This window comes from Schistocerca americana, chromosome 2 (assembly GCF_021461395.2).
Source record: "Schistocerca americana isolate TAMUIC-IGC-003095 chromosome 2, iqSchAmer2.1, whole genome shotgun sequence".
NCBI classification, from domain to species: Eukaryota; Metazoa; Arthropoda; class Insecta; order Orthoptera; family Acrididae; genus Schistocerca; species Schistocerca americana.
The window spans coordinates 593,577,095-593,601,963 of NC_060120.1; positions in this window are offsets into that span (position 1 = coordinate 593,577,095).

Consider the following 24,869-nt stretch of genomic DNA (forward strand, 5'->3'; position numbering starts at 1 on the left):
TGGGTTGGACGACGTATGGGGAAGCAAACTGACTGTGCACGATCATAAACCATCGGTCTTATGTGATTCAGGGACTCACAGGAAATCTAAATCACGATGGCCGAATGGAGAGGTAAACTGCCGTCTTCTTGGAATATGAGTCTGATGTCTTAGCAATGGGCCACTGCCCCACTCGGATATACAATTTACTTGTTTGTCTGTCTGTACCACAAATATCTTATTAGTTTCTTGACGAGCTTGGGCCACTGACCATCTTCAAAATGAAATGAAATAGCTCCATATCCAGTATCTCAGCCACGTTGCCGTACAAGAACCTGGTGCAAACTATCTTATGGGTGTCACTTATAATCTGTACCGGCAAAAACGACGGGATGATTTGCAACAATTCATTTCATGTTATTATGAAGATAATAAGTGGCCAAAACACGTCACGAAAATAATGCAGTTTTTGCGATACAAACAAACATATAATTAAATAATGTGAGTGTAACATTGAAAACTAGATCTCGTTTTACATTCGTGCAATATAGGTCACTCAGTGAGGTTTTAACGTCGCATCAACTACTATGTTTTCAGAGACTCTGCACCACCCTTAATCGGGGAATGAAATCGTTCGTGCCTTTGCCGTGCGGGCACATCGTGGCGCGGTTCATAATCGATAGATCCCTCTGGTTGTCAGCATAACTGGGGGTGGTAGTCAGAGCGATATTCCGACGACAGAAGGAAGCGCAGTGACGGATAGGTCGGTTTAAGCGCGACTGCGGGTATAGTATCTCTCTCTCTCTCTCTCTCTCTCTCTCTCTCTCTCTCTCTCTCTCCCTCTCTCAGTAATCGGGTGTTTAGTGGTTTTGTGTCGACGGCGGGTAGTACGTAAGTGCCGTGTCGTCACGGCTGATAAGATCCTTTGCTCGCTGCTGCATTTGAAATTTTAGTCAGAACGGTTTATGTGATGTGTCGTGTGTCGGCCGGGATGGTGGAGGTTGCTCATGTACAAATTATTTCGGTGTGTTCCTTGGGCCCCTACTTATACTTGGATTTGTATCATTGCGAAGAAGCCTATGTCCTCTGTGGTGGCGGGTTGGTTTCCTGTCAGCCAGCTTCAAAGGATTGAACAGGACGGCCGCTGGTTGATATGCTCAATTGATTGCAGTCATTAATCTGGCCGCTACTGACTCATATTACTACTTTCTTGGAATTATGGTGAGCGTTCAGTTACAGTCCCAACCGTTATAGTTTATGTGTGAAGAGACTATTCTCTTACTTGCCATCTTGGTTATCCATCGTCGTCTGTAAAGAAGTTTTAGTGAATTTTTGAAGTTATGTCATTCAAACCGCTAAATTGTATATTTTAAACTATTAAACTGGCGGCGTGGAAGCCTCTTGGCTAGGTGAGGCCGCGTTAACTGGTATTATTTAAATTAAGCAGTACATAAGGTGATTTCAGCGCACGAATTACTTTTCCAAATTTTCTCCAGTGTCTTTTGGTGCTGTAATTTTTTCTAAACTCGTTATCTAGTTATTTCTGTGTTGCAGGATAGCTTTAGTACAATGCTGTTTATAATGTGAGTTCCGCTAAAAGGGTCTTGAGTCGAAGACATGTCTGAATCTAAACTGCTTCCCCTTTCCGTTAACCGTACTAAAAGTAAGGCCTTAAAATCTCAGCTGACCAACCATGTTGTATCCGTTTTGGCCCTATACGGGCAACTGGACTGCTCGACCAACTTACTGTATTTTAAATTTATTTATTTATTTATTGAAATCTTATGGGACTTAACTGCTAAGGTCATCAGTCCCTAAGCTTACACACCACTTAACCTAAATTATCCCAAGGACAAACACACACACCCATGCCCGAAGGAGGACTCGAACCTCCGCCGGGACCAGCCGCACAGTCCATGACTGCAGCGCCCTAGACAGCTCGGCTAATCCCGCGTGGCTGTATTTTAAATAAACTTGTCATCAGTATGTTTATTTGGATTTGCTTGTTTTTCTTAATTACTGTTTTACTTGTCTCTGGATGTTGGACATTAACTGCCTGTCAACCATTTCTGTAGGTTTCTAAACCTTAAATTCGGAATGTATTGTTAAACGCCACGTCATTCATCTTATTAAACGATTAAACGTTGGTGTTAAGGCTTGGATTTAATCCCAAGACTTCAAAAAATTTTTCTTAAAATTCTCTTCTTATTAAAAAAAAGTTATTTTAGAGGTTTTCCAAATTCTACCACCAGTTGCCTCGCTCCCCAAGGCGAAAGTCACAATTAAATTAAATTATAGTGGTAACTGCTGATATTTTTTGGATATTTCTGATGTGGTAACAAAGTGGTTTGTTTTTTATTAAATTTGTCATTAAAATCGTGGCCCAATATCCTACCACTCAACACCAGCTTCCTACTGCATTTCAGTTGCATTTTAGAGGGGCCATTTCAGAATTTCTCTTAATACACTTAAATAGATCACGGTAAAAGTAAATCTGTAAATGTGAATGACAGTACAGAGAGAGAACCGCCATCTTCCCGAATGCGATTGCCACACCGTCGCTACCACTGCGCTACCTCGCACAGTGAAGGCTGATGTGGACATCGAAGTGCTTCCCTACCGACGACCTTACCGTAAGTGATGGAGCCCTTACCATCTCCCGACCTGTAGTGCTGGTTAAGTTGTGGTTGTTGACTATTATCGCTTGCGGTCACAGCCTGCTGCCCACTGAACATAGAGAACTTAATCCCAGCAGTCAGACGAAGTAATACGCAGCTGCTATCGGCGCGAGGTAGAAGAAGATGTACCGTAAACAAAGTGAGTGCGAGGGCAGCGTGCTGGAGAGGGGCAGGAGTGGAAGTGGGAGTGGGAGCGTGGGATGGGGGGAGGGAGGGCAGAGTTCGTCGCCCCGCAGAGTCCGCGGGGGGGCCTGCGGCGCGTAGGTGGGGCAGACGCCGCGCCGGGTAAATATAAACACAGCGCCGGCTGCTGGCGCGCTGCCACCGCCCTCTGATCACGCTTCGCTGCCGCAGTTTGCCTTCCTATACGGGCGCCCGCGCGAGCGAGTAATTTCGACAACACGATGACCCAGGTGGAGAAGCTGCAATCTGCTTCTGTGCACGTTTGGACACGTATAAACACGCTCTCTAAGAGCAGGCGCTGCTCTTATCGATTTGACCGTAGATGTTGGCCAGTTAGCACAACGACAGGGAAGGAGTGATGGCCAGTTTTATAGAGCAATTCTTTTCTTTAGTGAACTGACACAGCATTTTTCTTTTCTTTTAGTTTCATGGCCATACAGCCACTCATAATTTATATATATTACCAAAAAATGTTATTTACTTTGGCCAATGACTACTGCTTTCGGTAGCAGATGTAAGGGATGATCAAAAAGTTTCCGTTTGAAGGCCGTACGGCCCACGATCGGTGTGCCACTGAGGCAAAATCACCGTGAGCATTAAGGTAATCATCCCACTGGCACACCAGGTTGAAGATAGCTGTCTGATAAAATACCGTGTCCTGCTGTGTGAAGAAGTCCGTAACCGCCTGGCGCTTATCCTCGTCAGACAGGAATCGTCTACCCTTCAATGCCAGTTTGAAGGGACCGAAGGCGTCATAATCGCATGGGGAGAGATCAGGTCTACGCCGGACGTTGTGGCCGAGCGGTTCTACGCTCTTCAGTCGGGAACCGCGCTGCTGCTACGGTCGTAGGTTCGAATCCTGCCTCGAGCATGGATGTGTGTGCTGTTGTTAGGTTATTTAGGTTTAAGTAGTTCTAAATCTAGGGGACTGATGACTTCGGATGATAAGTCCCATAGTGCTCAGAGCCATTTGAACCACTTTGAGGTCAGGACTATTGTCTGGGTGCTCCAGTGTATGCCACTCGAATTGACGTATCCAGATCGATGGGCGTCTTGTATTAGATCGCGACCAGCACTGAACTTGCCGCACCATTCCACAACAGTGGTTTTGAACAGACACTCTGCCCCACGGCGGTTCTTCGTTCATTGATGAATGTCTACCAGTACTTGTTCTTCAGCAGCTAAGAAAAGGGTCACAGCACATTGGTCCGGTTTGGACAGATTTGGCAATTATATCGCCAGTATTTCGCGTTTACACATTTACTGTACGCACTTTGGAAAGACACTGATGCTATATTAATCCTTTCTTCTCATGTTGGTGGTTGTACTGGGCAATTCAACTGCCGCAGCCTATGGGTCTTAAGCAACCCATAATGTGTTCAAAAACCACACGAGATTTTCATATTCTCTCGCTCGCTATGCACAAACTATTACCCCCTTAGGAAGAATGAACAGTAGCATTTCGTAGGAAATTTAATATAGTTATATTTTATACTGGGATACGTTTCCGCTGGAGGGCACGGTTTTCGAAAAACGCGTATCAAGGTCACTTTTGTACGTTTTTCTTGAATAATTCGAGAACTATGACCCCTAGTGGAAACGTGTCCCCGTGCAAAATCTTAACTATATTGAATTCTCTACGACGTGGTCCTGTCCATAATTCCTGTAGCACTAATAGTCTGCGCATAGCGACGAGGTAATGTGAAAATTTGCGATTGGTATTTGAAGACACTGCAGGTTGCATAAAACACTTAGGTAGGGGCAGCTGAACCATCCCGTATACCCGCACTTCAGTCGTGCTACGTTGCATGAACGCTGCAGCGGCGCCGTCAACCGGAAATTTCCTGATCGTCGCTTATATCACAATTCACTTGGTTCAAATGGCTCTGAGCATTATGGGACTTAACTGCTGAGGTCATCCACCTCCTAGAACTTAGGACTACTTAAACCTAACTAACCTAAGGACGTCACACACATCCATGCCCGAGGCAGGATTCGAACCTGCGACTGTAGCGGTAGCGCGGTTCCAGACTGTAGCGCCTAGAACCGCTCGGCCACCCTGGCCGGCTATATCACAATTAGGTCATCTTCAGATATTTAAGTGGTCTACTAGAGTGTAGTGCAGATCCACATTACATCTGCTACACTAAAGAGCATGTGTATTTGGCCTTATTCATTTTACATCTATGTAAGAGTTAAAATGTAGTTAGGCAACAACGAATGAGGAAACTTTGGTCCAACAGGGCGCTTTTCCGAAACTCAGAGACAACTGAGTCTAGCTTTGCACCCAGAACTGCCCCTAAGACACTGGTATGTAGAAAATGTAAACTGGTTTTAATTAAAACTTTTAATCTGAAATTCAGTCGCAATCTTCCCGATGAGTTTTGTACCTCTACAATGAAACTGGAACATTTTTTACAATTAATATCGACAGTTTTCCCTCATCGCCGTTTGTCTCACAAATATAAAGTCGAACAGAAGGGAACAATAAATCTCAGACGTGCATCTGGAGGTATAGTTATTCTGAATTTCTACGTAAAATAACATATGTATCGATCCACGCAAAAATTAGTCGCCGTGTTTTCTGGTGTGTTCACCTTTCGAACGACGCTTATTTTCTGCCTTCCTGGAGTCAGGCAGTCATTTGCCTGCAGCTAAGAAATTTATGTCCTGCCGTAGCGATCGTTCGGAACTCGTTGTTCAGATAAAAGCGACTGAAAATTTCCAGACGAAACAAAGATAAAAAATACGATATGGGTTCATGTTTTCTCGGCCGTATCGCTATTTTCGGTCGGAGAAAAGGCTTGATGTATTTGACCTTTCCTTTGCCGTTGCAACACGAGAGAGTGGAGAAGGCCTGATGTGGGGTTACAGGACTCGCTAGGGGACACGATGTTAATGCAGAAAATGCATTATTGTCGAAGAAGAGCGAAAAAAAATCGCAATGAAAGGCATTGATTTCTTCTTTCAAAATTCAGATGTTCCCTTACAGCGCTGAAGTCCACAAGAAAATCATAGTAATCCCAATGTTGCAATCCGAAACGGAAGGTGAATCCTAATTGATTATTTTGGGTGGTTAGTTATTTCCTGGAAAAAAAATGTAATCTCTAAAGGAATGTAGGAAATCTCTGATTTTGTAACCGCTGTAGTACTCTCTGTTAAAGCCCCTCGGCATACAATATTTCCTACAGTGTCAAACGATTTGAAGTTTTCCTTCCCTCTTTTTTCTGTGGGTCTTACCTCATGTTGTGATCGCTCGCGTGACGATATTCTTACTCAATCCATTTGTCCGGAAAATTGTTTTCAACTGATCTAGACGAGGGATGAGAGTACATCCTAGTGTGTCGTAGACTTCCACGTCGGGAACAGCTTGCACGACGTTCCTTTCTGTTTCCATCGTTAACGCTATGTTGCGATGCTGTTGTGTTGGGTTCGTTGCTGTAAGCTGCAAAGTTATTGTCCTGCGTGTTGACACATCACGAATGTATCGTAATCATAAAGGAACCAGCATTTTGACCACAATGGAGCAGCGGTCAGAACTATCTCTAGGACTGCCTCTATGAACGGGTCAGCTGTTACTGACGGGAGCGAGTTACCTACTGTCATGAAATCTGTACGTAAAACATCTTTCCACTTTACTCCACGGGTTGTACCGGAGGCGTCATATACTGGTCCGTTTGTCAACATATGTTTGACGTCAAAACTCACCACAATGTTATGGACACGATATGGATCGAAGAAGGCGCGGTCTTCAGTTTACGAGTATATACTGCAAATTTTTTGTGTAGAACACTATCATTAAATCGGTCAACACAGGCGCTGGTCAGGCATACTGGTCCGTTTGTCAACATATGTTTGACGTCAAAACTCACCACAATGTTATGGACACGATATGGATCGAAGAAGGCGCGGTCTTCAGTTTACGAGTATATACTGCAAATTTTTTGTGTAGAACACTATCATTAAATCGGTCAACACAGGCGCTGGTCAGGCATACTGGTCAGATGTAATGGTAGTTGGAGAGACCCTCCAAGTTGCCATAATCCACAAATGACAAATTTTTTAGAGATATCGTCTCTAGTCACACTGCACTAATAATAATAACAATAATAATAATAAAACTATTACGTATGTCAGATGAGGCGGAACCTCGCACTGAGTGGAACGAAAAATTATTGTGTAAAATGGTTATATGAGTCTGTAAGTCCATGCTCAGTGTAAAGAAACCGATAAGGACATTTTTTTATTTATTTATTTTTTTTTTTTTGGTATGGCGGCGTGCATCTTGCGTGAAGTGTAAATAAGGTCATGATGTTTTCATTTATATCACCCATAGTAATCATTCTATGGCCTAGAAGAGAGCTTCGGGGTCAGTGGGTCTTAGCCAGTTCAACTGCTGCAAGTTAGTGTAACTCTCAGTGTAAATGGATAAATAGAAATAATGGGTAGTTCTGTAAAAGGAATAGGTTATACGAACGCACGGTTTCCTTCTTTCGGATATGTCCGAAAGAACAGACATCACCCGGAATGCACAGTTGTCACACATAGTACGTAAATTGGAGGGGAAGAAAGGAAAGGAGAAAGGAAGGGAGTAATGACATTAGCTGAGGAATCAGCGGTGTTGAGTGAAAATCTGTGCCGGACTGAGACTCGAACCTGGGCTTTCCTGGTCACTAGTCACTTGCGTTAAGCACTGCTCCGCCCGGCCACAGTGTCAGTCGCAAATGTCTGGAAGAACAGACAGCACGCATCCATATAATTGATTCGCCTCAATGAGTAAAACATCTACAACCTTCAGTGCAGATGCACATTTACGTTCGACCTCCGGGAGGAATCTTAAAATTATAGAGCGTGGAGGACATGGAAGGGGTTGCGAATAGGCGGCGCCAGGTGAGAATGTGAGTCGGCCGGGAATCGTTCCGAGATATTCAGAGCATTTGCGAAGGAAGCTGTGTCCGGGTGGTGCAGTGATTAACGTAGCTACCTAGAAAGCAGGAAATCTCGTGTTCGAGTCCCGGTCCGGCACACATTTTTCACTCGTCGCATTTCATTCCGCGTAAAGTCCCGATGCAACTGATATCATTAGTTCCTTCCCCTTTCCTTTCTCTCCTCTCCACCTTCAATTAACATAATATACAAAGGAATAGTTTAACTGGTGCCAGAAGTTTCTGTAAAAGCGATGAATGTGGGCAGGAAAGAGTAAAAAGTATTCAAAAACAAATTATAGGGGATAATTGGGTGAAAGTCTACAGAGATCGAAAGATAGGAAAAGATGAATATCAAACCATTCGCTAGGATTATTTCTAAAAATGAAATAAAAATGTAAATAATGAAAACTCTAACTGGACAAAAAAGTCCTCTTCTTGTTTACAGTCCATCTTGTAAACACCATCCCGGCGCGCAATCTCAGCAAGTTCCCACAACCAGTAACAACGTTACGCTGTCGCTTCGGAGTTTAACGCACTAAATTCCTCATCCCCTAGTCCGCCGGCACCATCACGCTCCGCATATTTCCACAGCCGCTATTATCTCTCACTGAGATAACGGGTCTGAAGGCGAGACAGTACGAATGGAGCGTCGCTAAGCAGACAGCGGTATAAACGGGGCGCGATTACCGGTTAACGACCGACACGACGGGACCGGCCACTTGTTCCGGCGGCCGCTGAGGCCAACCCCGGCCAGGCACCGTGCCCGAATCCAATTATCGCTTCTCTTCAGCAGTTAATGTATTCAGCTTTCCGCATTTGCATCTCGCACAGTAACGACGAATATTTTAGAATGCTCCCACCGCTGTATCAATGAATCTCCTCGCCAAAATTTCTTAACATTAAAGTCTGAGAACAGCAAGGGGCAGCTCCGCGGAAAGAATTACATGAATTATTCATAAGTTAATTCGGTGGCCGCACTACAGCCGTCGTAACGCGAAGAACACGGTCGGCACGGCGGTGCACTATTAGCGAGAGCCCCGGACAGTTTAAAGGAGTTCTCCTCCCTCTCTCACAGCCTCCTTCCTTGCCTTCAATTCCTTCATTTAGCCCGGATCAACATGCTGCAGTTTGATTTCTTTCGAAAAGCCACGGACCGCTTTGTTTCTCTAATAGCTTCGTTACTGGTGGAGTACGGCACTGGGACCATTAGCGGAAGCATTTGAAGAAAACGTTGACAGTGGGTCTAAATGGTGTGAGTAAAGGAGAGTGGAAGGAAAAGTTGATGCAGAATTGGAAGTCACGAAAGCAAATAAGTTGGTTTAAAAAAAAACGGTTTTTACACTGCTGAAAATGATAAAAAAATTATCTGGAAATTAAAAATAACAGCTTAATAGCCTACAACTGAAAAAAAGCAGAAACATAAAAACTACGTCTGACGAAAATGTGCAAATAATTAGTTTTGGCAGGACGGTGCACTGCAGATTCCTGTACCGATTCATCAGACAACAGTGGTGTTATTCCATAGCTCGAAAACTGTTGTGGGCATTCCAAAAGACGCATGAGTTCGCTGTGTGATTGAAAGAAAGCTACTATAATTTTATTGTTTTTTGTGATAGGTAATTCTGAAAACTCAGCATAGAAGTAAAAATATGATACTATCGATGGAATATCGGTACAAGCATCAACGAAAACGACATTAAAAAATAAATAAGATAAAAAAATTCTGGTCAAGATAACTATTTAGTGTTAATCGGCTTGTCAAAATCGGCATCATGAGAGGTGGAGGACAAGGTGTGATAGAAAGCACTGTGAACACATCCAGGCGTTCGCCTGACGTTATTTAAGGAAACAGCTAAAACCGTAAATCAGCATTGTCCGAACCAATGCGTCATTTAACTCTTCTTTTAGCAAACACTACAGAGTTTGCGGAAAAGAAAAGGACAAAAGTGATGGAGGGACTTATAATAGGGTGCATAGTTTCAGAAATCTTGAAACAGGAGTGACGTACAAGAGACTGAGGGCAAATACTAAGAGATTGGAAGTTCAAGTACACAAGTTAAGGGATGAAAGGATTATGAAAGAGGAAACTAGTACTGGGAAAACAAGAGAGATGATGCCGAAAAAATGTGAAAGCGACGAAGAAATTTTAACACTTACTGTTTCGCAGCACACAACTTAACGGAAAAATACGGATGCTCTGGCCTATGATGCCACAAAAGAATGTTAAAGACTAAGTGGAGAGATAACACGAAAAGCGACATATTAGAAAGAATAAGCAAGGAAGTCGCAAAATTTTACAACCAGATATAGATTTGGGGGAGAGGTACGACAGCAGGGAGCAGCCGCTAGAAGAGTTTTAGTTACGCCGACCGAGAAGGCAAATCTGAAAAGTCACAAGGGAAATATGGATTGCATTCTGCAGCCCAGAGGGCCTTGTGGGTGGGAGCCATTGAGAAAAAAAAAACTCATTGGCAAAAGACTAGAGAAAATGAAGGTAAGCATGTATCACTTAATATACAGGGTGTTAAAAAGTATATATACCCTATTTTGAGGGGGTGGTAGTTTGGATCAAATCAAGGAAAAAAATGTTTATTAAAATGGCTCTGAGCGCTATGGGACTTAACAGCTATGGTCATCAGTCCCCTAGAACTTAGAACTACTTACACCTAACTAACCTCAGGACATCACACAACACCCAGTCATCACGAGACAGAGAAAATCCCTGACCCCGCCGTGTTTATTAAACATGAGCTCTAAAATGGATAGGTTAAGCACTATGAGCACTTATTCATCTTTGGTACTGTGTGACACGTTAGCTCTCCTGCTTGTTCTTTGCCTTCTATTTTCTGAGAGGAGGATATCCAAGGTAAACAATTGCTCATAACTCTTAAAATAGTCATTTTAGAGCTCATGTTTACAGTCACGTTTTTCTTGTTTTGGCCCATACTTTTAAGTTACCAGTCTTGTGTCTGGCTTGATGTAACCAGCCACGAATTTTACGCCTGCGCCAACCTTTCATTTCACAGTAGCACTTACATTCTCTGCTGCGCGGGGTAGCCGCGAGGTCTAGGCGTCTTCTCAATGTTCGAGCGGCTCCACCCGTCGGAGTTTCGAGTCCTCCCTCGGGCATGGTTTTGTGTGCTGTCCATAGAGTAAGTTACTTTAAATTAGATTAAGTAGTGTGTAAACTTAGGGACCGATGACCCAAGCAGTTTAGTCCCGTAAGATCTTACTAAAAATTTACAAATTTTTTACTTACATTCTACATCCTCAGTTATTTGCCAAATGTATACCAGTATCTTTTTCCCTCACAGTTTCTATCCTCTACCGTCTAGATCTCCTTATTGTATCAGGGAGTTCATTCCCTGATGTCTTAACACATGTCCAATCATCCTGTCCCTTACTCTCGTCAATGTTGTCCATATATTGCTTTCTGCCCCGATTCTGCGCAGAATTTTCAACGTTGCTCTGTAGCACTGCATCTCAGACGCTTCAACTCCATCCTATTCCGGTTTTGCCACTGTTCACGGTTCAGTACCAAACAAACGTACATTCTCGTACAAACTTCATCCTCAAATTAAGGCCTACGTTTCATACCAGTAGACTTCTTCTGGCCAATAATGCTCTCTTTCCCTGTACTAGTTGGTCTCTTATGTCTCTTTGATTCGTCTGTCATGGGTTATTTTACAGAATTCCTCAACTTCGTGTTCTTAATTCTGACGTTAAGTTTCTCTCTGTTCTTATTTCAACTACTCCTCATTAGCCGGCCGGAGTGGCCGTGCGGTACTAGGCGCTACAGTCTGTAGCCGAGCGACCGCTACGGTCGCAGGTTCGAATCCTGCCTCGGGCATGGATGTGTGTGATGTCCTTAGGTTAGTTAGGTTTAATTAGTTCTAAGTTCTAGGCGACTGATGACCTCAGAAGTTAAGTCGCATAGTGCTCAGAGCCATTTGAACCTTTTTTTTTTTTTTTTTTTTTGGAACTCCTTCAATTAACAGATTAAAATTTACGACCAGATCTGACTTTCCTCCTATTGTGAATCTCTTCGGTACGGTCGTGAGAGCTGCTGTTCCTAGTGGGAACAAACCTAAACGGAAATAATTAATGCTGATTAGAAGGTCTAATGTGAGTAAACATTTTGCTTATTGAAGTTTGAAATACTCTAAGATATACCTGCAACACGAAAACGAATGTTCACGTTCTAACTGATAGTGTTGGTTCCTGATACTAACCAAATTTCGAAAAATCAGTTTCTACACATCTGCAACAGATTAAGTACTCGGAATACGCTGTACGTCGAATGTGCATGTCATCTTGTCTCGAGCGATGAAAAATCCCTTTGGTCTTTCGTAGCCTCGGATATTCGATCGACTGATGGAGGGCGCAAGTCGCTCTCGGCCGAGCTTCATCAACACACACACACGATTCGTCGCTGTAGCAATGCCGCCGAAAATGCGTCCGCCCGGCATCGCGGAACCTGGCGGCGCAATCAGGTCAGCGAGGCCACGACAAACGAATCGCAGGTGCAAACTGCGCCGCGCCGCGCCGCGCCGCTGCCGCCTGTTTGCCGCGGGGCGCTGCTGCGGTCTCGGCTCGTCACTCCATCAGCAACTGCGCGTAATTCACCGGCGAGCACACACGCCCTAATGACGGCCTGCTGCACGTTTTTGTCCTCGCGCCGCGGCCGCACTTAGCGACCGCCATCAGCACAAACGTTGCACAGCGACGGGCCGCGTGGGCAAATAATTTAATTTGGGCGCCTGGCGTGTCGAGCTGAGCGGGCGGTCATTCTTCGGCGGGCTGGTCTGGGCTGCGCCTCTATGCATCTGCAGTCCCTCCGCCCCTCCCCCGCCCGTGAATGCGCGGATTCCTCGCTTCGCATTCCCCTCCCCTGGCGCCGCATTGTAATGATCCCGTATCCAGTCCGGCCCCCCCTGATGCTATTGTGATAACCAGCCGTCCCCTTCCATCGTCCCAATTGTGCGGCACCGTGTAATAGTAGCTGATGCGTAGCAATCACGATAAAAAACGCCGCTCTCTCCTACTACGGATGGCGTGCCGTGTCTCACCAGCAACTAATCATTTAGCACATTCGAGTCACAGAGAAAAAAGAAAGTTAAACGCAGTCGTTGGCTCCTGAAAACCAAGTCTTGTCTATGATCACTAAGAGATCAGGCCTTGACAGGTATGTTCGATATTCTGTACGCTAGTAGTGAACGGGGCGTCATAGTAGTATTACGATAATGGAGATTCCAACCACCGACTGATCTTACTTATATAGGTTTATAATAAAGCACTCCGTGTTTAGGCCACGAGTGGCGTACCGGGACCATCCGACTGCCGTGTCATCCTCAGAGGAGGATGCGCATAGGAGGGGCGTGGGGTCAGCACACCGCTCTCCCCGTCGTTACGATGGCACTCTTGAACGAAGCCGCTACTATTTGGTCGAGTAGCTCCTCAATTGGCATCACGAGGCTGAGTGCACCCCGAAAAATGGCAACAGCGCATAGCAGCCTGGATGGTCACCCATCCAAGTGCCGGCCACGCCCGAAGCGCTTAACTTCGGTGATCTGACGGCAACGGGGTGTATCCACTGCTGCAAGGCCGTTGTCATATAGGTTTATAATGACATTCCTATATTATTTGAAATGAATGCCGGTATCTTTCCTTAAAGTAAGAGTCGATTTCCTTCCCTATGCTTGTCTAACGCAACTTTCTTTCTAAAAAAAAACTCGACATCAACAGGATGTTAAATACAGTTGTCCGCGTTTTATCCATTAAGCGACGTACAAAATGGAAGCTCCTTCAATGCGCATCCGCAGAACGTTAAACATTTGAAACAATCCTACAACTATTGTTGTCTTCAGCCTGAAGATTGGTTTGCTGTTCTATCCTGTTCATCCCTCTCCATCTGTGAATAAATGCTGCAACCTGCATCCATTTGAACTTCTTTACAATATTCATACCATACCTCCATCTACAATTTTTACTCCCCAAACTTGCCTCCATTACCAAATTTGCCATTCGTTGATACCTCAGGATTTGTCTTATCAACCGATCCCTTCTTTTATTCAAGTTGTGCCATAAATTTCTTTTCTCACCAAGCAAATTCAGTGCCTCCTCAATAGTTATTCGATCTCCCCACCTTGTCTTCAACATTCTACTGAAGCACCATATTTCCAAAGCTTCTATTCTCTTCCTGTCTGAACTCCCACCTATCACTTCTGTAGGACACTGCATGCCAGTCAAATAATTTCAGAAAAAACAGTGCTCAACAAAATTACAGGATCACTTTCAGAAACTCTGCAACTTCTCCCATTGCCATGTAGACGCTTGAAATCTGGTTCAAGGTGCCTATAGACTTCCTCTGCAGTGGTTCAAAAGCGTGCAGCTCTGCGACGTCACCCTCGGGGTCGACGTCGCTTCAAACACCAACGCGTCGACACACGCGAAATCAACGCCGCAGCTCAGACCTTCATGAGAAGTGTAAGGTGGGCTAATGATGTCACATTGGCACCAAATTTCACCACAATTCTCCCAAACGCCACCGTGGACGTGTCACTCTGTGGGAAGACCGTCACACTCCTTGTCACCCACATTTCACCCTTTCTTTTGACGCCTCCCTGATGGAGGCCAGAACTGTGTCGCCCAATGCTGAAACCATGCAGTTTTTATGGGTAGCTGAGGAAAACTTTGCACACACATCGCCGCTCACAATCGACACGAAAAGGCTTTAGGGGCTCGCATAAAGGCCGTCAGTGAAATTACCCCTTTCCTTAGGGCGTTGGTACCCACTAATTTCGCTGTCGAAAACGACAGTTCGCAGTCGATGAGAAATAGGACAACGTTCTTAACAACCTTCGACACTTTTGACAACCCTCCAGACGATTCAACTCTACTCTAAGGACATCGTGGGCCAGGAAGCCCACTGAACGTGATCGCACCCCTTTAGAGTGCAGTGTGACTGCACTATTTGCTGTTGTTTACTGGGTCAAATCACTATGGTCCCTTCGAAACCATTCGATGAAACCTGAACACACTCCGCAGCAGCAAAGGATCCTAATTATTTTTCACTTTTCTTGTTTTGCCCCTCATGAGCATGATCATGGACAAGTGCGACATTGAAATACGAGTGAATAAAATGGCAGAGCGTCCCTCTAACACCCCACAGTTTGGTAACACCCACACTGCCACCTGCCTGCCTTTGTTAAGAACTTGACCGGCCGCGGTGGTTTAGCGGTTCTAGGCGCTCAGTCCAAAACCGCGCGACTGCTACGGCCGCAGGTTCGAATCCTGCCTCGGGCATGGATGTGTGTGATGTCCTTAGGTTGGTTAGGTTCAAGGAGTTCTAAGTTCTAGGGGACTGATGATCACAGATGTTAAGTCCCATAGCGCTCAGAGCCATTTGAACCATTTTATTAAGAACTTTAAAGATGTACTTTTACAGAGACAAACTGTGACAGAGTCCAAGGTGCTTGCAGACAGTAACCCCCTGACACGTCTCCATTCCTGCATTCCTACTAGCAGGTGCAAGAGCACCTGTCTTCAGGTGCCTAGGACTCTCATCACAGTTTCTCTCCGTGCGGTATTTTTGAACACCAAGGGTGTTACCGAACTGGGGGTCGTGGAGAGGCCATTTGCTGTTTTATTCATGCATGTGCCAGAGCCGCACCCCTCCATTATCGCGCCACAGGAGGAAACAGAAAGGAGGTCTGAAAAAGTGTAAGCAACCTCTGGTATCATGTTCAAATTTCGTCGAGTGATTTTAAGCAGCCCCTAGCGGCTCCACAAGAGGAAAACTGTGGTCGCACTGCACAACAAGCGGTTCAATCATGTTCAATGGGGTTGCTGGTTCACAAGTGTCCTCAGCGAAGCGTTGAACCATCTGGGAGAGTTTTCAAAAGTGTCAAAGGTTTTCAAGAATGTCGTCCTATTGCTCATCGACTGTGAACTGACATTTTCGCCAGCGAAATGTGTGAGTATCAGTACTCCAAGGAGAGGGGTAGTTTCATTGACTCGCTTTATGCTACCTGCGAAAGAATTTTCGTGTCGATTCTGACAGGCGGCCCGTCTGAAATGTTTCCTTCGGACACCCATCAAAAAACACGCGATTTGAACCGTTAGCTTCGCGGTGCTGGGATCCAAGGTGACGTTGGGCAGAATTGTAGTCAAATTTGGTGCCAATGTGACATAACTAACCGACCTTACGCCTTTCATGAACTTCTGAGCTCTGGCCTCTTCTTCCCGTGTGTGTCGACACCCTGCAGTTTGAAACGTCGTCGAGCCAGAGGGGGACGTCGCAGAGCGCCACGCTTTTGCTTGTAACAGAGGTGGTTTGTATGCGAAGTCTGTAGGCACTTCGTAATGGAAAACAATTATGGCGTTTCGAAAAGTGATCCTTTAATTGTGCTGGGCAGTGTCCTCCTTGCTAACACTTGAAAGCATCCGACGGCTGGACGCGAACCTCCCTCTCCCCCCCCCCCCCCAAAAAAAAGGAGATATCTAAGTAACCACATGACTGAATTTTCTATGTATGAAGAATAGGAAGGCAAACAAGTGAAAAATAATTCAGTTAAATAACGACCGACAAGATGAAACCCGGAAGGAGACCGAAAGATGCCCCAGTAGGGAGAAGGGGTTATCATGACGACTTTCTGTACCATCGCAGGTGATGGAGCCGCCTAAACGGCGATGCATCATCGTGGCTGGGGTGTGCCTACGCCTTGTGACGTCACCGACTGCCTCTGCGAGGGAAACGCGCTAATTAAGTCGCGCCTGATTATCCCGCCAGCTAAACGCGCGTCGCTTCATTATGCGTGCTGCAATAATATTTGATTTTCATTAAGGGCGCTGGGAATTAGGCCGGATGCGCCCAACTATTATTGCTCTTTTGTTTTTCTTGCCGTGGAACGTTCCGTCCGCCTTTTCTTTCTCCGCGCTTCTGCTCCTCCGCTCCCCGGCCGGTGGGCTCTTAAGGCGATTTTCCTTAACGACAGCGCTCAGTGGCTCTCGCGCTCCCGGCCGTGCCTCCATCAGGCTAAGGACGGGAATTTGGGCGCTGCGCTGCCATGCACCATTATTCTCCTCGCTGCGGCATGCGCAAATAACGCCCGCGCGTTAAGCAGAATCAACGGGGGGCGCTCTTGAGTCTGGCGGGAAAAACGACGATAATCCTTTCTAATGTCCGAGCACTGCCTGCCATTTCGCAGCTTCTGATAGAAACTGTAAAAATTCTATGGCACTCGAATCATTTGTTGATCTTCTATAAGAAAACTACTTATCTTGAAAAATGCATCATACGCACTCTTTCTTGATTGCTTTGTAGTGATATCGATACAACTATGTAAACATCAGACATTTCCTCCATATTCGTCATGGGGTGCTACAGCAACGAGAAAGTGCAATTTTCACCTCGGTAAGCGACCCTTTGTCGAACAATATGTGATTTCCCTAAATCGTTTCAGGCAAATGCCTGGATGGTTCTTTTGAAAGGGCACGGCCGATTTCCCTCCCATTCTTCCCTAACCCGAGCTTGTGCTCCGTCTCTAATGACCTCGTTGTCGACGGGACGTTAAACACTAATCTCCTCCTCCTCCTCGAACAATACTCGATGATACAATAAATTATGCTAAGAGCGTATCAATCGTCTTTTTCCATTTTCTTCTGAGCAATCAGCACGACTTCAATTAAGTCGAAGAATGTCATCAATCCAATTAGACCGCTAGCTTAAGTGAGTACTTTACGGATGTGGATACAAAATCGTCATAAGTATACAACAAAAATATCACGGTACGCACAATTACACACGGAAAGATCGAAATGATCTTATTCTTCGACTTTTTCAAATAGAGAGCCAGTGTATCAACGCCACACTTATTATACCAGGCTGTTGTGCCACGGTCTTGGAGAAACTCGTTTCGTCGTCACGCGCGGAAGAGCTCTTCGAGGGGAGAAGGTGGAGCTGCAGTGTCAGAACTCATTACGGTACCGAGATTGTAAGCCCGCAGATAGGGGTGAAACATAGGATCTCTCCAAGTAATTCATTAAACATAGGATTTCTCCAAGTAATTCATTCGATCATCGTACACAGTAGCCCGGATTATTTTAATGTGAGTCGTCATAATGTTGTAATTATCAACTCGAAAAAATAGAGCCACACAAACAAATTTTTGTTACTTTCCAGGTGCATGTTTGCGGTCCTGTTCAAATTCAAGTCGGTGCGCCTCCATTCCGTAGACCACTTGCGGAAGAGGTAAAGTGGAGATTGGCTATACAGTTCTAATTTGTTCCCTCTAGCGGCGTGATACGGTTCCGTGACGAAGGGATTTGAATGTGAACCAGGAGTGCACACATGCCCCTGCAAAATTACAAAAACTTAATTACGTATCTCCATTTCTTCGACGTGATAATTGAGATATTGTGAATACACCCAATACGTGGGGCGGCGTACTAGCGTCGTTTAACTGAAGACGTTTCCCATTACTTATAGCGTATGATTAATAACAGACCATTGGCGGATGAACTTACACGAAAGGCAAAACGGGGCAAATACTGTTAAAGACCACGCGGCCTGGTGACACCAGTTTCATTAGCCGAAAATAATTTGTAGGGGTCAAACAATATAAATACATAAATTTGAAATTTTTCACAAAACTTATCTTTATTATCATAATAAACAACAAATACAATAAGAAATTCAAGAAAAGTAAACAGTCAATTATTTTAGGGGGAGTGGCGGAATTACACCTTGGACAACAATTTTAAAACTTATTAAAAATTAACCTTCATTATCATATTGCGCAACGAATACGAAAGATGATAAAAACATTTATTTTAAGAAGGTTGTTTCACTTTGGACCCATTGGGTCACACAGTTTACAACCCTCCATCTTTTCATGACATTTATCTGAAAGCAGTTTCGCATTTTTTTCTCTAGACAATCGCACACCTCGATGCTCGGATGGATTCATAATGTCTAAAATAAATTATAGTCCTAAATAACAACCAGAATTGAATCTAAAATTTAAAAAATTAATATCGAAAGTACGCAATGCCCCCTCGATTTCATTCCGAAACCACTCATAAAAGCAGTAGTACAAACTCAAATTTTCCTTAAATACCTTTAGATATAGTTATTTTCACTGTAAATGTTATTCTGTGTCTGAGCACTAAAAAAAGTCACAATCTCCAACAATCATGTAGCACAATCTCCGCGTCTACTGTTTCTTTGGACGCCGTAAATCACTGCCTCGATGCACTACTTTCGTAGGAGTATCACAGTGTACCACTAGATGCCTTTGTCTTCCAGTAGCATTGGTGATTTCAAGTGGAAGGTACCGGTACTTAAAAATAAATAAATAAATCGTGGAGCCACATTTCTAAAACTCCTTCCTTCACGCAGTCGATACATTTATCAATGGCACACAGGGCAGACACCGGAAGCCTGGCCGCATTATAAGACGACCCGCCTACTAGCTGATGCTGGTTATTTGCATTCGCCACTCTCGCACCACCCCCAGTGCAGCGCAGCTGAGCCGCCAGCTGCCGCCGCCGCCTCCGCCGCCTCCACCCACCTCCCACACCCCCGCGGCAGTGTGAACCGACAAACCGACTCTGACCACGGCCGGCTTATATAAACATTTGCGTTCACCTCTGCAGAACAATGTGGGTCCGACAATCCGCACCGCTGTTTCGCCAGTGTACTCAAACTAGCCAGTCCTTTACTGTACTTGCACTTCAGCTGCTGCCTGGTCATGAACGCACATACGTCATTAAAATGACGCTGCATTTAACGATAAGAGATTTTCTCGTCGTAAATATGGTTTTCTGGCGGGATGTCGGATGTCGTGAAAATTCCACAACATGTAGTCGACACAACCGATCGACGACTTCAGGTGCGGCGGACCCACTGCTCAGGTGTGATCGAAGCCTCGTATTTATGGCCATCAGGGAAAAAACTGAACAAGCATGAACGCGCTAAATTTCGGTGACCAATAGTGCAGATATGCAGATCGGTAGCGAGAGAGACAGTTGCACCACCTTTCGGACGATGAACGCATGCGCAGAGCCTGTCAGTCGTACTGTGCGCTGCCGTCGGCCGCCTCAGCGCACTCTGACGGGAGCCGCCTGCCGAAATACATGTCCGCGCTACGTGTGTGCCAGTCTTCGCCGTTATCAACCACACATTTACGTCACCACCGCGGCGTCATCCCTCGAACAGCCAACATTTTTTTCTCGTGGTCGTCGTGATTTTAACATGGCCAGTGCTGGATCCCATGCCACGTTGAGTCGGTATCCTACGGTCCGGAGCAAATTAGTCGAGCTACTGTTGCTGGAAGTATTGTTGCGAAGAAGAAAGTATGGCAGCTTGGGTCTGGCTGTGTACCGTAAACCTAAACGCACGGACTTAAGCTTACAGGTCACCAGCTTCCACCATCATGCACATTGAAGTGACATGCTCTGGCCGTTGGTACACAGAGCCCGAGCCATATCGAATTCTGACAGCTTGTTTGATCAACTACGCCACGACTGTACCGTGTTTTTCGAGGATGGGTATTCTGAAGGGGATATTCGCCGTGCCTTACATCCGGCGCGTGTTAGAGAAAGTGAGGAGCTGAAGGTCATGAACAAAGAGGAATGGTCACTTTGCCGTAAATCGGCGGTGTTTCTTCGGAAATAGGAAGATTATTGGAGAAACGTAAAGTTATATGCGTCTTTCGTCCGCCAACGAAACTCAGAGCTCTTTTAGGCTCAGCGAAAGGCGATCTGTGGTTAAGAAGGTCTGGTGTCTATAAGATCCCTTGTAGCTGCGGGATGTCAAACTTGTCGCGACAGGATAGACGTGTCGAACATCGACGTCAAACACCTCTGGACCACCTAGAAAAATCTGCAGTGACCGAATATTGTCTCACTACACGTCATTGTATGGAATACAAGAACACCGAAATACTGTCGTCGACGTCTTCGTGCTGGGACAGCGCTATTTAAGAAGCAGTGGAAAATCGCAGCTCATGTATTTTCTTAACTGAGACACAGGATACCAACTGATCACGGCAGGGGATCCGGCACTGGCCCGGTTGAAATCACAGCGATGTTTGTTGTGCGAAGGATGACGCTGCGGTGACGACACACATATTTGGTTGACAACGAAGAGTACGGACACACGCCATCGCGGACACGTATGTCCGCAGGTGGCTCCTGACAGAGGGCCAAAGGCAGCGCACAATATGACTGACAGCCTCTGCGCCTCCGTTCATCGACCGACAGGTGGCGTAGATCTCTCTCTCTCGCGACCGAGCTGCATACTTGCGCTACTGGTCACCGAAAATTGGCGCGTCCACGCCTGCGCAGTTTCTTCTCTGATTATCATAAATACGAGGCCTCGATCACAGCCTGAGCAGTGTATTCGCCGCACCTGAAAATGTCCATCAGTTGCGCCGACGATGTATTGTGGAATTTTCACAATGGCATCCAACGTCTCGCCCGAGAACACTACTCACAACTAGTCCGTCGAGAAGGCCTCATGCAACACAAGAAATTATTTCGTTTGAGAAATAGAGATTCTCGAGAAAGATACGTATTTTCATGTACAGAAACAAGAAACATCACAGTGTCGGTGAAGACGTCACGAATTCCGGTCTCGTGCTCGAAATCTATTTAAGCAGAGCGGCTGCATCACACTCCCACTCAGGTGGCACGAGAATGTTTTTAATTATGAACTTGTTTTATAAAAACATCCAGAAAACATTAGTGGACGATAAGTGTAATACCGGTTAGAGTTCCCCACGGTTCAAGTTTTAGAGAATACATTTTTGGTCCCGGCGAACATGTCTGTACAACAGTCTCATTATTCCGCTCTAAACAGGAACAAATGGATCTGGATTTGTAGACAAGTCAGTTCGAACTGCGAAATGCTTTAGATGAGGACAAATAACATTGCACAGCGTTGCGCTACGGGTTAAGAGATACGGATGTAGACTACAGTCAGTATCATTCTGTTTCATAAAGAAGAAATACACACGTGTAAGAAACAAAGGTGCCAAAGAAGGGAGAGAATAAATTATTTACAATACTCGTATCCCGAACCGAATAAACATGGATGAGTGAAGTCGTTTAATGAACGAAATAACACGTAGGTATACATACACACATCAAAAAAAGTTTTGAATCACCTCGGTTCCGAGAGTTTCGGAACCTGCACAGAAAATTGGAATAAACATCAACATAAACATCATTTCCGCCATTTTATTGCTCATGAAAACCACACATTGCTTGTTGTACCACCATACAGCGAGACCTTCAAACGGGGTGGTTCAGACTGCTGTACACACTGGTATCTCTAATACCCAACAGTACGTCCTCTTGCATTGACGTTTGCCTGTATTCATCGTGGCATACTAGCCACTAGTTCAACAAGGCACTATTGGCCCAAATTGTCCTAATCCTCAACGGCGATTCGGCGTGAATCCCTCATAGTGGTTAGTGGATCACGTCGTCCATAAACAGCCCTTTTCAATCCATCCCAGGCATGTACGACAGGGTTCGTGTCTGGAGAATACGCTGGCCACTCTAGTCGAGCGATGTCGTTATCCTGAAGGACGTCATTCACAAGATGTGCACGATGGGGGCGCGAACTGTCGTCCATGAAGACGAATGCCTCGCCAATATGCTGCCGATATGGTTGCACTATCGGTCGCAGGATGGCATTCAAGTATCGTACAGCCGTTACGGCGACTTCGATGACCACCCCAATACAGCAGGGAACCTCCTCCACCTTGCTGCACTCTCTGGACAGTGTGTATAAGGCGTTGACCTTCCTGCCTGGTTGAAGGCATATGCGACACTCTTCGGTGAAGAGAACGTGATACCATATCCTCAGCAGTCCACGGGGCATTTTGTTGGGCCCAACTGTACCGCGTTGCATGGTGTTGTTGTTGCAAAGATGGACCTCGCCATGGACGTCGGGAGTGAAGTTGCGCGCGACGCAGCCTATCGCGCACAGTATCAGTCGTAATAAGACGTTCTGTGGCCCCACGAAAAGCATTATTCAACATGGTGGCGTTGCTGTCAGGGTTCCTCCGAGCCATAATCAGTAGGTAGCGGTCATCCACTGCAGTAGTAGCCCTTGGGCGGCCTGAGCGAAGCATGTCATCGACAGTTCCTGTCTCTCTGTATCTCCTCCATGTCCGAACAACATCGCTTTGGTTCACTTCGAGACGCCTGGAATTTCCATTGCTGAGAGCCCTTCCTTGAGAGCCATTCCTGGCACAAAGTAACAATGCGGACGCGATCGAACCGCGGTATTGACCGTCTAGGCGCGGTTGAACTACAGAAAAGACGAGCCGTGTACCTCTTTCCTGGTGGAATGACTGGAACTGATCGGCTGTCGGACCCCGTCCGTCCAATAGACGCTGCTCACGCATGGTGATTTACATCTTTCGGCGGGTTTAGTGACATCTCTGAACAGTCAAACGGACTGTGTCTGTGATACAATATCCACAGTCAACGTTTATCTGCAGGAGTTCTGGGAACCGGGATATGCAAAACTTATTTTGATGTGTGTATACAGAGGAGATTGCGAAAAGTCATACGTTACTGCTGTCAGCAACGAGTCACTAACGTTGTATCGACGATGTCTTCGCCAACAACAGTTTCAGAGAGCGTAGGAATCGCCTGCAGGAGGAACATTGGTCGTAAGAAATAAAATTAAAGAGCAGACACAAGACACTTACAACTTTCCTTTATTAACAGTTACCGAGCGAGGTGGCGCAGTGGTTAGCACACTGGACTCGTATTCGGGAGGACGACGGTTCAATCCCGTCTCCGGCCAACCTGATTTAGGTTTTCCGTGATTTCCCTAAGTCGCTTCAGGCAAATGCCGGGATGGTTCCTTTGAAAGGGCACGGCCGATTTCCTTCCCCATCCTTCCCTCACCCGAGCTTGCGCTCCGTCTCTAATGACCTCGTTGTCGACGGGACGTTAAACACTAATATCCTCGTCCTCCTATTAACAGTTACTGTCGTCAGACGCGAGCATCATCAGAAATTACACGGTCTGGTCCTATTAATGTGGCCAAGGCCTATGTTACATGTCACGTGCAGTAACCACTCACAAACGGCAAGTGGCAGCACTAGCAGTGGAGGGTATACAAAATGTGTCGAGGGGTAGGGACGAAGGGAACATCGCAGGCGTTGTCATAATGCGGAAAAGGACATCATGATTGGCTTTTGGGCCAAAGATGGAAGCATTTCCGAAACGGCTAAGTTTGTAAACTGTTGGCGTGCCGTCGTAGTTAAAGTATACCGTGTGTGGCAAAATGGCGCTATCCAAGACCAGCGCCTAGACAACTGTATTGCATCACAGGTCATAGATGACGAGGGTGAACGACGGCTGCGGAGATTTGTACAGGTGAATAGACGTACAACTGTTACGCAACTGACGGCGCAGAAGAAGGAAAAGTCTACTAACTATGTCTCCTCAACGACCGTTCAGCAAACGTTACTGGGTATGGGTCTCCGCAGCAGGCGACTGGCTCACGCACCCATGCTGACTTCTGTTGATCGGTCACGAAGGCTGGAAATTGCACGCCAGTACCTCAACTGGACATCTATTGATTAGCGATAGGTAGCCTTTTCAGATGAATCACGTTCTGTGTTCCATCAGACAGATGGACGTTGGCGTTTACGCCATGAACGTCTGCAAGCATACACTCAGCAACCAGAAGGGACTCTGCGTGGTCTCGTGACTGTGGAAGGCACAATGGATCAACAGGAGTATGCAACTATCCTTAGGTACCATATCCACCTCTGCATGCATTTTATTCTTCCTCGGCAGGATGGCATCTCGCAGCAGGGAAATGTAAAATGACACACAGCTCGCTGTGTACGTGCATGGTTCGACGAGCAGCAGGACGAGTTTGCCGTACTCACATGGATTTAAACTCGCCGGATTTATACTCAATCGAGAATATGGGGGGCCTCCTCGATCGGGCTACGCCCTCCATGGATCCTCAACTGACAAGTGAACCTCCCCATGGCACCCCCCTCAGATTTAGTTATAAGTTGGCACAGTGGATAGGCATTGAAAAACTGAACACAGATCA